This window comes from Girardinichthys multiradiatus, chromosome 13, assembly GCF_021462225.1.
Source record: "Girardinichthys multiradiatus isolate DD_20200921_A chromosome 13, DD_fGirMul_XY1, whole genome shotgun sequence".
In the NCBI taxonomy this organism is placed as follows: Eukaryota; Metazoa; Chordata; class Actinopteri; order Cyprinodontiformes; family Goodeidae; genus Girardinichthys; species Girardinichthys multiradiatus.
Window position 1 is genome coordinate 40135466 of NC_061806.1, and position 15192 is coordinate 40150657.

At 38.7% G+C, this 15192-nt stretch overlaps 1 protein-coding gene across 2 annotated transcripts in view; it reads right to left on the bottom strand.

Moving 5' to 3' along the window:
- ext1b (exostosin glycosyltransferase 1b) overlaps positions 1-15192 on the bottom strand; it is a 154464-nt gene that overhangs the window by 48205 nt on the left and 91067 nt on the right. The window lies entirely within an intron of this gene.

The window sequence follows — 15192 nt, forward strand, 5'->3', positions numbered from 1 at the left end:
CTGAGTTCACCGACAGGTTTAAAGGAAAATCTGGGAATATTAGGATCATGGTACACCTATACTCACAAAGCATATGAAAAAGCAAAAATATTTATTTTATTGGTTGTTTTTATCTCATTTACCTTTCATATCTTGTTTCTACTTTTTGCTTTCTTTCCTATATTTCCTTCATTTCTCTAGCCACTTTGCAAACAAATGTCTTCCTCCTACTCAACATCTTTTCACTTCCTGCATCTCTGCAAGCCTGCCTCCTCCCGCCCTGCTCTCCTCCTCCGGCAGCTCCCCGTTCCCTCCGTCTCTCCAGTGAGGTGTGTCTTATTGCTCTCCAAACAGGGTGATCAACCCTGCCAGGGGTAATGAGCTGAGAGTGACACCTGCTTCCACCACACAGCTGGCTCTGTCTCTGTGTGATAAACTGAGATGGAAATGGAGAAACCGTGTGTATCTGTGCATCAGTCTGTGTGTTCATGCTACTGCTCGATGTTTTGACAGGTATGTGTGTAAGCTCTATTATCTTAGATGGATGGTTTAGCAGAAATATTCAGACATTTAGTGCCAGCTTTTTCTTTTTATCTGTCTCAGAGTTTCTTCCTGTTTTCCTGAACTCCTACTACATTTTCTGGGTGTTGTAGAGAAGAGGATCTTATAATGCACCTACTCTGATACAATATACTGGAGGTTTTCGGCTTAAATTAGTCCTCTGACCATGGCAAGTCCCTATGTTATGACTGCTTTAATGATAAGGTTTTCATTGTTTTCATAAAATGAATATTGCCCTTTTCATTTTTTAAGTAGGCCTTCAATCTGACCTTTGATGCAGGAAATTACAACATTTTAGTCGCACCTCTTGACTACTGTGTTGACCTTAAACATCACAACCCTTACATGGTTTCAGTCATACTAGTCTGCTAGGACCAGTAAATCTGTAGATTTATGGAAGTAACCTTCTAACAGGTGGAGTACCTCAAGGTTCATTTTTAAATCCATTCACATTATCTTTGTAAAAGGTACTTTCAGTTTTCAGCAAGCACAGTCTGCTCTTCATGCCTATCCCAGTTATATAAAATACTTCTGTTCAGACCATCTAATGCAAACACTACAGCAATTTAAATGTTTATAACATTGTTTGCAGGAACTGCAATTTAATTTTAAATGGGAGTTGTTTTATTATGACACAGATTCTCTTTTGTCTTAACCCCATCCAACTACCTGTGTAAGAGACGACTTTAACAGTTATTCACTGCTCGGCAAATATTTACTGGTGATGACATTTTGAAGGAACCCAACTTCAAAAGAATCGAACCCACCCAATAACGTGAGTGTCAGTTTAAAGGCTTTTTCCACACAGCTTTCTGGCACCAGCAGAAAATATTCCCAACATCAATTAAATATTTGTTTCCAGCCAGAACATTAAACACTAACAAATTGACAGGATTCCCAACAAGCATCCCTGAGGATCACCGTAAATAATCTCCACCTAGTTACATCTAGTTATATAATTACAGTTATATTAAAAGAAGATTCGGCCATTCTACTTATTGTACAATACAAACAAGCATTTTTCACTTTTGGAATACAAAACGCCTGTACTTGCAGCATCATTGTTCTTTTAACACAAACAACCACAGCAAATTCCTGTAATGCATAACTGAGATTTAGAGTCTAGGAATATTAAAATCAATTACATAAATTAATCAATGTAAAATTAGACAATCTTTTACCATAATCACAAATGACATAAAACGAAGAATGTCAAATTTGTGCATTATTTTCATAAAAACACTTCCTCAAACATGTTCTTGAATTCGTAATTCAAATGTTTTACTATATGCTGTCCTTTTGTTATCTGGCATGTCTTATAAAATGAAAATGAGCCCAAAGGTTCCCCAGGTTTGTGGTTAAAAGACTTCAGAGGCAGAAAATCGTTTCTAATATAACTGTAATCCATGCAAGGTGAAGGTTACAGGACACCATGCATAGATCCTGCTCCATTGATGATGCTGTGGATGTACTTTCTCCAGAAGTGTGACAGTGGTTGCTGATGCTGCCTCTGGTGCGTTGCAGTGCATATGGATTAAGCCGAGAGGTCAAGCTCATCTTTCTTCACCCAAACACGTACATGAACGTGCTGAAAAAAGGCTGGCCCTCGTCTCCTCTTGAGCCACTAATGTGTGGGAACATGAAGGCCTGTGATAAAAATCCCACCCTCATTCACACCTACATGTTGCAGTGTTCTCACAGTTATTGCACAGACTCGCAAAAACAAGTGCAGAGAGGACAGGCGACAGCTGCACGCCCTCACATTGACGTGCAGTCACCTGTCGATGGGAGACGAAGCCATCTTAGCCCATATTTCCACACCATCTGTTTGCCTGGACATTGCGTGAGTAAGTTAACAGCCCACAAGATACACTGGCATCTGTAGATAATGAATAGAAATGTGGAGTTTACCAAGCAACAAGTTTAAGCAGGCAGTTTCACTGTCGTACCACCTCATAATAAATATAATACAGATTACTTTACATTTGTCTGCTTTTTATCCATCTCCTTTCAGGTAGTTATTTTATGCCCATAAGGGAGAATTTAAAGATTCTCAAGAAAACCACAGGCTTTCTGGAGGTCGTTTCTTCCTCACATCATTCACCTAACAGATAATATTCATTTCACAGAGTAGTCTCAAAGACAAAGAGGCTGAAAATAAGGTGAAGTGGAGGCATTTTTTTTTTTGCTCTCCCTTCATGTTGTTGTTTTGTATTATTTTCCGTAATAACACAGCTCTTTGGTTTCATCTAAGTGTAAAAACCATCATCAACGAGAGAATGTGCTCCTGTGTCAACTTTGCTTTTTTCAAGAACTTGCATCTGTGTGTGTGACAAAGTGTGATCTGTGTGCGTATAATGCAAAAAAATAAACTTAAATCACAACCAAATCAGTGTTAGTAGCCCACATTTGAGGAACTGGAAATACAAATGTATTATAAACAAAGTCAAGCAAGCGGAGAATATAACACAAGCAGAATGGATGACTTTCGCAACTGCAAAGGTCATCCATTCTGCCTGTGTGTTTCACGTCCCCCGGTGTGAGCGTGCTAAAGCGCTGCCATGGTAACCTGTGATTAGTTTTAGTTGCAGAGACCCTATCAGGATTAAATGGTATTGAAGAAGGGATATTTTTAAAGAAATACATCACTGTGCCTTGAGTACGTTTGATCGTTTTTTACTAGTGATGTCACCAGTATTTAGAAATTAAGGCGGTTGGTGGCTGATATTACATGTTGATGTTCAGTTTTAATTTGAAATTGTGTTTCTTTGGCGTGTCAATGTATTTTTCCTCCTGTGATGACGTTGTTAAAGCCAATTAACACAAATACTAAATCAACTAACTAAATGGCAGAAACTCAAAGCGTTTAGGCATTTAAACCTGGTGACAATAAATTGCTGAAGTTCAAACTGAGCATCAGAATGGGAAAGAAAAGAAATGAGATTTAGGTGATTTTGAAATGCTGGTATGAATATTTCAGAAACAGCTGATCTACTGCGATATCCATGCACAACCATTTCTCAGCTTTAAAGTTAAGGGTCAGAAAAAGAGATATCCAATGAGTGTTGGTTGTTTTGGATGAAGAGGCCCTGTTGATCTTAGAAAAGAATGGAAACTGGTTCAAGATTACAGAAAAGCAACAGTAGCTTATATACCCACTCGTTACAACCAAGGTATGCAGAAGACCATCTCTGAATGCACAACACATTGAACCTCCAAGCAGAGGGAATACATATGGAGACTGGGTGCTACTCCTGTCAGCTAAAAACAGGAAACTGAGGTGAAAATTTCACACAGCTCAACAAAAGTGGACAATGACAGAAGAGGAAAATGTTGCGTGGTTTGAGGAATCTCGATTTCAGCTGCAACATCAGGTAATTGGGTCAAAATGTGAAGTAAACATAAAAGCACTGATGTATCCTCTCATAAATCAAGAGTTCAGAGTTGTGGTGGTGTAATGGTGTGGGGGTAGTCTCTTGGCAAATGTTGGGCATCTGAGAATGATTTAAACACCACAGCCTACCCTTAGTATTTTTGCTAACCACGTCCATCAGTTTATGACCACATTGTTCATCTTCTGATGGCTAAACTTAGCAGGATAATGCATCCTATCACAAAGCTCAGAACATCTTAAATTGGTTTCCTGAACATGACAATGAGTTCACTGAACTCCAATGGCCTCCATAGTCCACCTTTGGGATGTGGCAGAACATAAAATCCAAATCATGGATGTGCAGAAGACAAACCTGCAGCAGCTGAAATCAAATGAAGATGGGTTAGAAGAATGTTGAATCTGTGCCACAAATAATTAAGGCAGTTCTGTAGGTGAAAGGGGTTCAACATATTACTGTCATACCTTAATTATCAATCACTGTCTAAAAATAGTTTTTAGGTACCCGGCTCGTTACCTTCAACTTTGTAATGTCCATGAGCACATTTGAGGATTTCCGTATAATAAAGTGATTTTTTTTCTTAGATAAGGCAGGATGGGTCTGTCCTGGGGATTGTTCTGGAGCCTCAAGTGATAATCAAACTTAAGACGAGTGCTTCATAAAATACATAATTGACAGCCCCATCATCTTCTAAAGACAAACAACAAAGTGTCTTCAATCATGTCCGCAGCAACAGACCACTGCAGGAGATCCTTCCTGCCCACAGCCATCAGCAACTATGACTACTTGAGAAAACTTAGTTGGTTACCAAAAAAACCAAATTCCTCATTTTGGAATTAGAAAGTATTTTTTGAATTCAATAAAGAAAATATTGGGCTGGTTTAAAAAGGTCTATTTTCCAGTGTTTAGTCGTAAAAAATCTTTTTGAATAAAATCTTCCCATGAGACAAAACGATGCGTTTAACAATTTAACACAGTTCTAAGCATAAACTAAGCCACAAAATGCACTGAAATTAGCCGCCGCCACCAAGCAGACATCTAGACTGTCCATCAGCTAAATGTGGTGCTCCAAGGTGATGAAAACACACAACCTCAACCAGTCTGATTGTCTTCAGGGGAGCAGATAGAAAAAAGATCCAATTTGCTGCTTATTGAGACTCTTCTCACATCATCCTTCAGGACTTCTTTCATGTCTTCCTCTTTATTCTCTCACTAATTTCTGTGTCTTCCAAAGTAGGTTTTTGTGTGGGTCAGTTAAATAATGGGTGTCTGGAACAAAACCAGTATTGTAACCCTGTGGGAGTTTGTGAGCGCATCAATGGGGTTTTATAAACTTATTAATATTATTGGAAAATAAACTACTGAATCAGACGAATCGGCAACTAAACTTTGGACTTCTGCTACTTGTGCCTCTTACACACTATAGTGACATTTGTTGCAGCAGCACATCAAATAAAACCTGCTCATTACTATGGGTTTCACATATGAGCTTGTGTGGATTAGCAAAATAAGTGAGTTTAAGGACAGATTTCAGCAGCAAATAATAATAAATAAATAAAAATCAGCCTCATACATACCATAAACAAGTGTGTAAACCGAAGCATATTGTTGTGCATGTTCCCATGAGAATGTGACAGATGTGCCCACTAAATGCACTCCTGACTAACAGAGATAGTATGTGTTTAGTGAAGGGGAATGTGAGTGTGTATTTTTCAGGGTTCCATCCAGCCGTTGCCGTGTATAAACAGTTAAGGTTGATAATGTGTGCACACATGGGTAGAGTGATAAATATGAACTACAGAAGCATCTGCAGTGTAACTTGCATTTATATCCGTTCCATTGCCATATCTCTACTTATTTACCCCACAGCTGCGCATGTGTCTGTGTTGGCATCTGTGTGAGCGTATCGAGATGTATATGTATGTAAATGTTTTTCCAATTTCGTCCTCTGCTGTAAAACTTCTGCTACATATGCACAACCTAATTCATTGGCATAGTTAGTGCTCATTAGCTAACTTATGCTACCTCCAATTAGAATTTTAGCATGTAATGTGTTGGAATTATGATTATTGATTAATTAATCTTTATCAATAATTATAATTAAAAATCATAATTTGACTATATTAATTTCTTAACCAAAATCCTCATTTATGAATCAAGACCAGAGATGTCTTCTGTTGTTGTAATTGTGGCTCAACGCCTTTGATAATTACAACCGTTAAATACTCAGTAATAATTGATAACTATAACCAGAGATGTCACTGTTTAATCGACCGTTTCTGCTGAAACGTGTGGAACTTTTAACCTTATCTTGACTGACGAATCACTCTTGCACAAAATAAACAAAGAACGCCTTCTGTTATCATCTATGTGAATATTTATTAAATCACAGCCCTGATACACTTGCTCTTCCGATTTAATAATCCTCACCTACTCAAACATGCACAGTTCTATACAAAAGGGGTAAAATATCTAACTAAACAAAATAAAGCAAAACAGCAGTGGGTGCGAATGGGATCAAACCAGCAGTTATGGCAAAAATGAGAATATGACAAAGGGGTGTGGTGGTGAGTGGAGGTGGGGGCGCAGCTCCAACTGTAACTCAGTTATACTCAGTCATAAAACCTCCCCCAACTCTTGAGCAGACAAAGGGTTATAAAACTTTTGGCGGCAAGCTAGGTGGCTCCTTGAAACTCCGTGGTTTTTTAGTTACGTGTTAAACTCACGTCTTCGATCGGCAAAGTGAAATTTCTGGTCTTCTTATTCCAGAAACCTCAGTTATAAATTCTTCGTTGGCCAACGAGAGAGAATAAATGAGATCCACTCGGGACTCTTCTCCAGGTGATGCTTCAGATGTTGGTAACCGTGTCACGGTCTCCAGCTGAAAACCAAATGGTCGAAATGGGCGCCTTCCTATATAGCGTCCTGTGACGTCAGACTTGGGGCGCCCCGTCATATCAGTTGCAATGTCCGACAGGATCTGTAGGCACGGACTGTCCTGAATACAAAATGGCCGAAAACGCCAGGAGGCCTGGTGGCGTCCAGCAAATGGTCCAATATTGAGCAAACACGCGGTCCAACAAATGTCACAAAAGTCTGTGTAAACAAACATGCATCTGTAGTCAAAACAGTGAGAAACCTGAGATCAACTCACAGTTACCAATAACATGGGTCAAAGTTAAAGAGTAAGAAAGAGCAGCAGTTACAAACTAGCTGCTGAGTTTATGCTAAATGCTAACAATCTTAGTGCAGTAATAGACCTTAGAACAGGGTAAAGGTGGCTTTCACTGTTGAAGAGTATCATATTAAAGTGAAGAGGACGGTTTTGACATCAGAAAATACTCAGGCATACATAATTTATAACTTTTAAACAACAGACAAAACATTTAATATAATGGGAATATGTTAGCGAGCTTATGCTAACTCCAATTAGCATGGTTTTTAAGCATGTAAATCCACAACGGTCTGCCTGTGCCAACAAACATGGTTTTGTAGTCAAACCAGTGACATACGTGAGATTGGAAAAGTTTAAGGAAAACAAATTTAAAGTACTTAGAATATATCAGCTTGGTTTATGCTAAATGCTGAACCATTATACTACAAGCTTGTGCCACATGGTAACTATCATCAGAATCAGAATCAGCTTTATTGCCAAGTTCGTACATACAAACAAGGAATTTGACTCCGGTACACTTTGCTCTTTGGTTTTGTTTTTGTATTACAGAATATACATATTTACAATGTACAATATACACATATCTAATAGAAAAGGTGCATTTGCAACATCTGTATGCTGTTGTTTTGTACTCTATTGAATGTTCAACAGAGAAACAGCCTGGGGGAAGAAACTGTCTCTGTGGCGGCTGGTTTTAGTGAACAGTGCTCTGTAGCGCCACCTGAAGGCAAAACTCTAAACAGTTTATGTACTGGGTGTGAGGGGTCTGCAGAGATTTTAGCAGCTCTTTTCCTGACCCTAGACCTGTATAAGTCCTGGATGGAGGGAAGGTCAGCCCTGATTATTCTCTCTGCAGACCTGATTATTCGTTGCAGTCTGGACCTGTACCATGGTACCGGTACTGTAACAAGACAAAGGAAAGGGACTTTCTCTGTGGAGGGGGTAAGTTTGTAACTACTGAATGCTTATTTAAGCTATAAGATATCAGCGAGTAATGGGCAACTTTTATTTTGTTGTTCATTAAGTTAACTTATTAACTTATTGTCATGGAAACTGATTTATGGTGATAAAGAGAAATTAATGGGTGTCATTTGCAAATCCGAAAAAACAATATGGCTGGCATTTTTGATTTAAAATATTTTCCCCACTGTCAGTTCCATGAGAGCAAGACGAAAAATTATAATTAAAAAATATATGATTAAATGCAATTAGTGTGAGCTGTTCAGCAGTACAACTTTACTACCTAATACGGCTGGTGTACTAAAGTAGCCTATTTGATGAAGGTTAAGTTTTGTTTTGAGCAGCAGTAGTTATGTTTCTGGGGCCCTGACTTTTTCATTGCTATCCTGATAAATAGTACAGAATATTGTGCTAAACGTTTAGGTCCATATCCTCCATCCCTAATATGCATCATTATAGGTATAGCTGTCAAGTGTACAATCAAAACATTACTGTTGCTAACTTTGGGTAAATGCAAAACTAAATAATTGATAGCTAAATATGCAAAATAGAGAAAAGATTGAAGAATTTGAAATATTTTATGCCAGGCCAAAATAAAACTCTTAGATTATAGCCTGCTACAAATCCCTATAAGCAAAAATTTAACTAAACAAGGGAGAAGAGACTGAAAACAAATACTATATAATTTTCTAATCTCTTTTGCCTACACTTACACAGACCTGGGAAATGCTAGAACCAACTGCATACTTTTCAAGACTATGTAGGAACCATAATATATGGGCTTGTAATTCTTGTCTGCCAAATGGCCGATGCTGCTTGTCCTTCCAAGATGAGATAACACACAGCATGAATGTGTCATTCAACAACTAAATATTATCTGTTGATTGATGAGCAGCCCACATAGTGCAGGCTATACTTTAACTTCATGATTTTGGCAACCATATAAAAAACACTTCAACAACATACAGAAACCTCTGGATAAGCTTAAGATAGATGTCATGAATTAAATGTTGCAGGCTCAGACGTGAAATAAGACCATTCAATCTTCAGTAATTTAAAACCCTAAAGAAAAGGCCACTGAAAAAGGTTAAAGCCAAGCCATCATGTACAGACAAGTGAGGGCTGTTTAAAAATCCATCAGATGATTGATGCAGCAGACACAACCACATTTTATTCCACCCAATGACAATATAATCCAGTTACAGACCCTTGCAAAAGTTAGAATATCCATTGAACTGTTCACATGTTGACACATTACAGCCACAAACCTCTATGTAAATTTATATGGATTTTATGTGACAGTCTAACACACGAAGCAGTGCATATTTCTGAGAAGGAAACAAAAGGTTGCATGGTTTTAAAATTTGTTTTTACAAATTAAACAGTAAAAAACGTGGCATCCATTTGTATTTAGCACCCCATAGGTCAATACTTTGCTAGGTACCTTTAAGCAATTACATCTGCAGGTCTTTTTGGGTATCTCCATTATTTTCCCACACATGGCAGCAAATTTTTGTCTTTGTCTGTAGCTGCCGTTATGGGCAGCTCTCATATTTAATTCATTATCCTTAAGTTTCAGTTACAAATGGCCATCAATACATATTAGTATTTTATATGAAAGATTTAATAATAACTTTCAGCAAATTCATGCAGTTAAGAGTTCATTTATTTGGTTAAAAACACATTAAAATGTAAGGGGGAAACTTATTTTGTGTTCCACATTGTTGCCCACTGGGGGAAGTTTGGCTGGTGTACAAAAGGAAGCCACACAGAATATTCTACCTGACATACCTGCAAGAGGCTGGTCACAAGAAGTTTACCCAGTTGACAAAAGTGTATTTTTTGTGTGTGGGAAGAAGCTGTATTAATCATTTTTATTCCTCTGGAGTTGATGCGGCCAATGAGGTACAATTTTATTGTTTTATTTGTATCTTTTATTTATGTAGATTCTATATTTTCTGTAAGCTAATGTAGGGTTATGTTTCCTTTCTTAGTTCTGACGGCATTTTTTGGGGCATCCTTAAGATATGTGAAGACATGTTTTCCGCAATAAATGTCTGTTGAAACCCAAGAACGATGTTGAGCTTTGATTGAACTTGAGAGGAGTAACATTGCCAAATAGCTTAAGTTCAGTCAGATTGGATGGATAATGTCTGGATAGCAACTTTCCAGTCTTGCTACAGTTCCCAATTTAGTTTAGGTCTGGACTTTGACTGGGCCTTTCTAACATATGAATCTAAGACATTCCATTGTAGCTATGGCTGTATCATGACCTGAAAGCTAAACCTCCGCTACAGTATCATGCAGCCTCCAACATGTTTGTGAACAAACAGTAGTGTTGGTTTAATATTACTTAAGACTTGAAGGGGACATGTGCAATATCCACCCTTTTAGCCTTTAAATACATTTTGTTGTGTACTTGAAGTCTCTAGGAGTGCAGAAACATTTAATTTAGACTCCCCATATGCCAGATAGAAGATATGTGTTCTGAGGGTCAACTCTCAGGACATAAAGTCAGGATTCAGACATTAGCTGAGATGAGGAAAATGTTCTGATGCTTTGTGAACAAAAGTAACCTGAAAGCTGCTCTAAAGAAACACAATTGCTGTGTTTTTCTCTCTCAGCATTTCTCATACCTCAAAAATAAGAATTCCTACAAACAGACAATCATGCTGTAATGTAATTTGTCTACACAATCAGAAGTGCTGTAGGTGGTCTTTTAAGAAAAGGATCTGGATCTGAAATTCAAAAATGATCACATACGAGTTATTCTGATAGATGACGTTAAATAGAAGGTATCTTGACATTAGAATAGATCAAACTGGAACAAGACCTAAATATGAAAGGGCTTTCTGCCCTGTCAAGAATGTTTTCTTGTCTGATGGATCTGGTATTACTTTTTTCTCCTCTCTCCACTTCTCACTCACTGTCACTATAACTGAATTCAGAGCACCTACAGTCAAATAACGACCTCCTGAACTACCGGAACACGTTCAGAAAATGTGCGTATGATTTGATATGGGCCATCAATATGCAGGTGCCGCACATCCCCCTTCACTGCTTATGTATATTAAGTATCTCTGCTGCCAATACATGAGCCATACTTGTCAAATTTTTCCTGGAAAGCCCCTGTAACTGAGCGATGCAGCATGAATTATAAAGCAACCAGGTGTGAGGGATTTCTGAGATGCTCTGCTAGTTTTGTTTCTCTGATCTGGATCTGTGTAATGACTGAGATGAGAGCTAGAAGTGTGCTCACAGGTTATGGTTGTTTACAGCGCAAACAATAAAAACGAAACATACCCACACATCCTCCTAGACACGCTCCACCCAAAGAAAATCTGAAAGGGGACAAATACTATTTTACAGCACTGTAAATCATCATGCAGGGCTACACACATCAGAAACCCATTCCATTGCTTGCAGCAACACTCCCTGACATCCCTGATTCCCACTACCATGCGAATGAGGCTGCATATTTTACAAACCCCCTGATAACAAGAACCCTTCCTGACGCAAAACTAATTCGCGATGACGGCTTTATCCTTGCAATCTTTTCAATTTGTCCACTCGGATCTTTTCCCTGCCGAGAGACGGAGGCGGTTTTTCAGTTACATTTAGTGTCTACACAGTAGTCAAACTTTCGCAAGTCTCCCGAGGACGGATGTGAGGTCGATTTCAACCTAGATGACAACTACTCCTCAAACATATCCAGGAATATTAGGGGGAATTTGTTTCCACAGGCAGCATGAGGACTCCAAAGATAACTCCTCATGTCTGTACGCCAGCACACACGAAGTCAGTAATTGGCGCTTGACTGTGTGATCTTGAGAATGAGGGGTCCGGACTCCGAGGATGTTTGCTGGAGACCAGCTGTGCCTCCCTCTGCACTTCCAGATGGCCTCCGGACGCCTCGCTGTGCCTGTCGGTTTGCAAGTTTGAGTGTTGGAGGGCCGTGAGTGTGAGACGGTCTCAGATTTAAACATGTCAGTACATGCTCTGCGGCGGTTCCCCTTTTAAACACGGACACATTTTGTCATCAGAGCCACTGAAACGAAGAGCAAAGAGAAGGCCAGAGATACCCCTCACTGAGATGTCCTTTCATCTCAAACACACACACACACTCAGACAGAGAGAGAAATGCTGCTGCGGGCCCCTTTAATAAATCGTTATCCAAAGTCTTGAAGTCTCTCACACTCTGAGTCACACTTGCGTCTGCATTATTATGCATAAACCACACGCTAACCTCGTTATTTTCAAAGCACCGCTGACCATTATCGTGGTCCCATCTGCAGACAAACACCAGCAAAACAATCCACCAATAGGTGGGGGAAAACTTAATTGCACCTAATTCCTTGTCTGCAAAACACACTAATGTATTCCCACTGAAGATTCCTCTAAATCAAAATAAAAGCTGGGGTTTCGGTGCCACCTGGGTGCCTAAACACAACCAATCAGAGTCTAAACTCAAATCCAGAGCAGCAGCACAGATAGAACAGCAGACAGGCATTTTCTGCAGCGGTCAGTGATTATTCTTTAGACTTTGGAGAAGTAGCTGCCTCTTTAATTCAGTCCATGATTGGATTCTGGCAGCGGTCGCCCCTGGAGTGGATGTTATAAACATGAACTCATCCTGCAGAGTCCAGTCATTAATATTCATTCATCTTTCTTTCTCTTAAAGTGGTTTGATCATGATTAGAAAGTTTTTCCCAATCCCACTGATCTGTGAAATCAAACAACTAAATATTACCAATCATGCACAACCTTGCCCCTCAAAAACGCTTCATGTCATGAAAAATAAAGATCTTTTGGTCCCAGAGGTGCTAAAGCACAGGTTCCCAGCGTACCTGGAAGGAGAGACGTCGTGCGCTACTGTCTCCTTGCTAGCAAACAGACATGACTCTTCAAACTGGATCCAGATTGACTATGATCACATGCAACAAAGTTAAGTAATGATTTGCTGTTCGAGTATCCGGCATTCATTCATATAAAGGGTGTAAAGAGACAAGCTTGACTTGACTTTTCTTCTGAGGCCTCCAGAAGCATCCCTAATCGAAGCAGATTTTTCCCACAGCCTGGATACGAAGGCCGGGACACATGTACGTCCAGGTAGAGAGCTACCCCGCCGCATCGCGGCCACTCAAGGAGCCGAAGGTGCCTTTGTCACGGTTCGGCCGGCCCAGCTAAAGCCCTTTCCCACAGCTACGAAGGTTAGCTGCAAGTTAACCCTTTGTTTAGTCACACGTGGATGTACTGTCCTCAATGCCCAGGACAACTCCTCTTCAGCACGATTCACGTAAGAGGTAGTGTTTGGGTAGAGAAGATTAGTTTAGAGTTAAATAATCTAAATAATGTTCGTTTAATGACGTTTGTTTTTGTTTGCGTTGAGAAACTCAGCTACAGTAAGTGCTAGCAGACTAGCATTCAGCTAAGGATGTGTTCTGTGTTGTTGTTTTTTTTTTTTTTAAAGTTAAGACAAACTTTATTTAAAGGATGGTTTGTAAACACAGATTGGCCTTAACGTGCCGTCCACGCTCATGCATTTCAACCCTTTTATTAGTGGTATTTTAAAGGTACTTGTTTGATCTGGTAATCAGCTATTGGTTTATTTTATTAGCTCCAACTGTTAACGGCTAAGAACACGTGCTCGCCCACTTTATGAGTCAGCTGAAGATCATTTGCCCAGAAAGGTTGTGCAATCTAAGAAATAATATTTCCCTAAATATTATTTTACTAAACTTGATAACTAAACACCATTAAGACCCATTTATCCAGAAAGGTTTGGTTCTTATTGGGTTCTTATTCAAAAATACTATTTTGTTAAATATTATTTTACTATTTCCTTGATATTTCTTTAAATATTATCTTAATAAATAAATGCAGCTAATTAAACACCGTTGAGAATTGGTCATCCTGAAGGTTGATTTTATTCAGCAAATCATTCTTTAAAATGCTTTATCTGATCTTGCATTGGGAATGGTTGGTTGAAGGTATATTAATCATTAAGTTGGTTCCAAGACTAACTTAAGTTCATTTCCAGATTCTTCTAGATAATCCTTGGTTCTCAGACATAAATAACATTGCATGGTAACGTTGCATCACTCTTTCAGTCATGGTTTTCAACCATTTGATTCACTTGTTGATATTGTAGACAGCCCATTAGTCTTCCTTATTCTTTCATTTTGCTTGGTAGTTTAGTTGGGTTAGTAAAGGATAGTAAAGAGTTTGTTCGCTGAAATATGTTTGACTTTGAGTTGACTTATTTTTGTTAATAAATTCTTTTGTTTTAAGAAATTGTGTGAATTCATTCTGTGTGTGTGCAGAGTTTTGCTGTTCAATAATGCCAGAGCTTGGCTTACCCCTTTCAATTTTGTCGTAATGCCACCGCCTTATTGGGCTGGTTTTCACAGGTCAACCCTTAACAGACCAAAATATTATTTGATAAAATATTAAAGTATTCATATTAAATAATATATTCATATTCATAATAACAACATGATGTTCAAAGCAAAGAGCAGAGGGTCAAATTTTTCAGACAGATTTGGTTTCACTGAAACTTCACTGAAATTTGTTAGGAACCGAAATATCAACCAGTTATAACAAAACAGAGATTGAACAAGCTAACAATATCCTGACACTTCAGAAAACTAAAGCAACTATCATCAGTAGTAGCAAAATGTGGCTTCACTGTAGCTGTATGTGTCAACTCTGCTCCATCTTAGGAAACACACAATAAGGCAACGAGCTTCTCAGGTGACATGTTGTTACAACAGCATTTCATAACCTAATTAACTGCTGGAGCAGCATAGTTTAAGGCTAACCAGCAGAAATGAAAGGTGAGACAAGTGAATGTTGCTGTAAAGAAAATAGATACTAGAGCATCCTGAACGTGAAAGGGTTGTCACAATAATTTATATATTTCCATAATCAAAACACACAATAATAATGATAATAATAAAACACTAATTTGCAACAACATCAACATATAACCTGTACTGTTTCTATCTTCCCAAGTTAGCACAGCGTTTCGCACAGCAATACTTTGGATAGACAGACGCTTTCCTGCCTTTCAGCAGCTCAGCTGAACAATAATGGCTGACAATCACAGGTACTGGCATCCTTAAA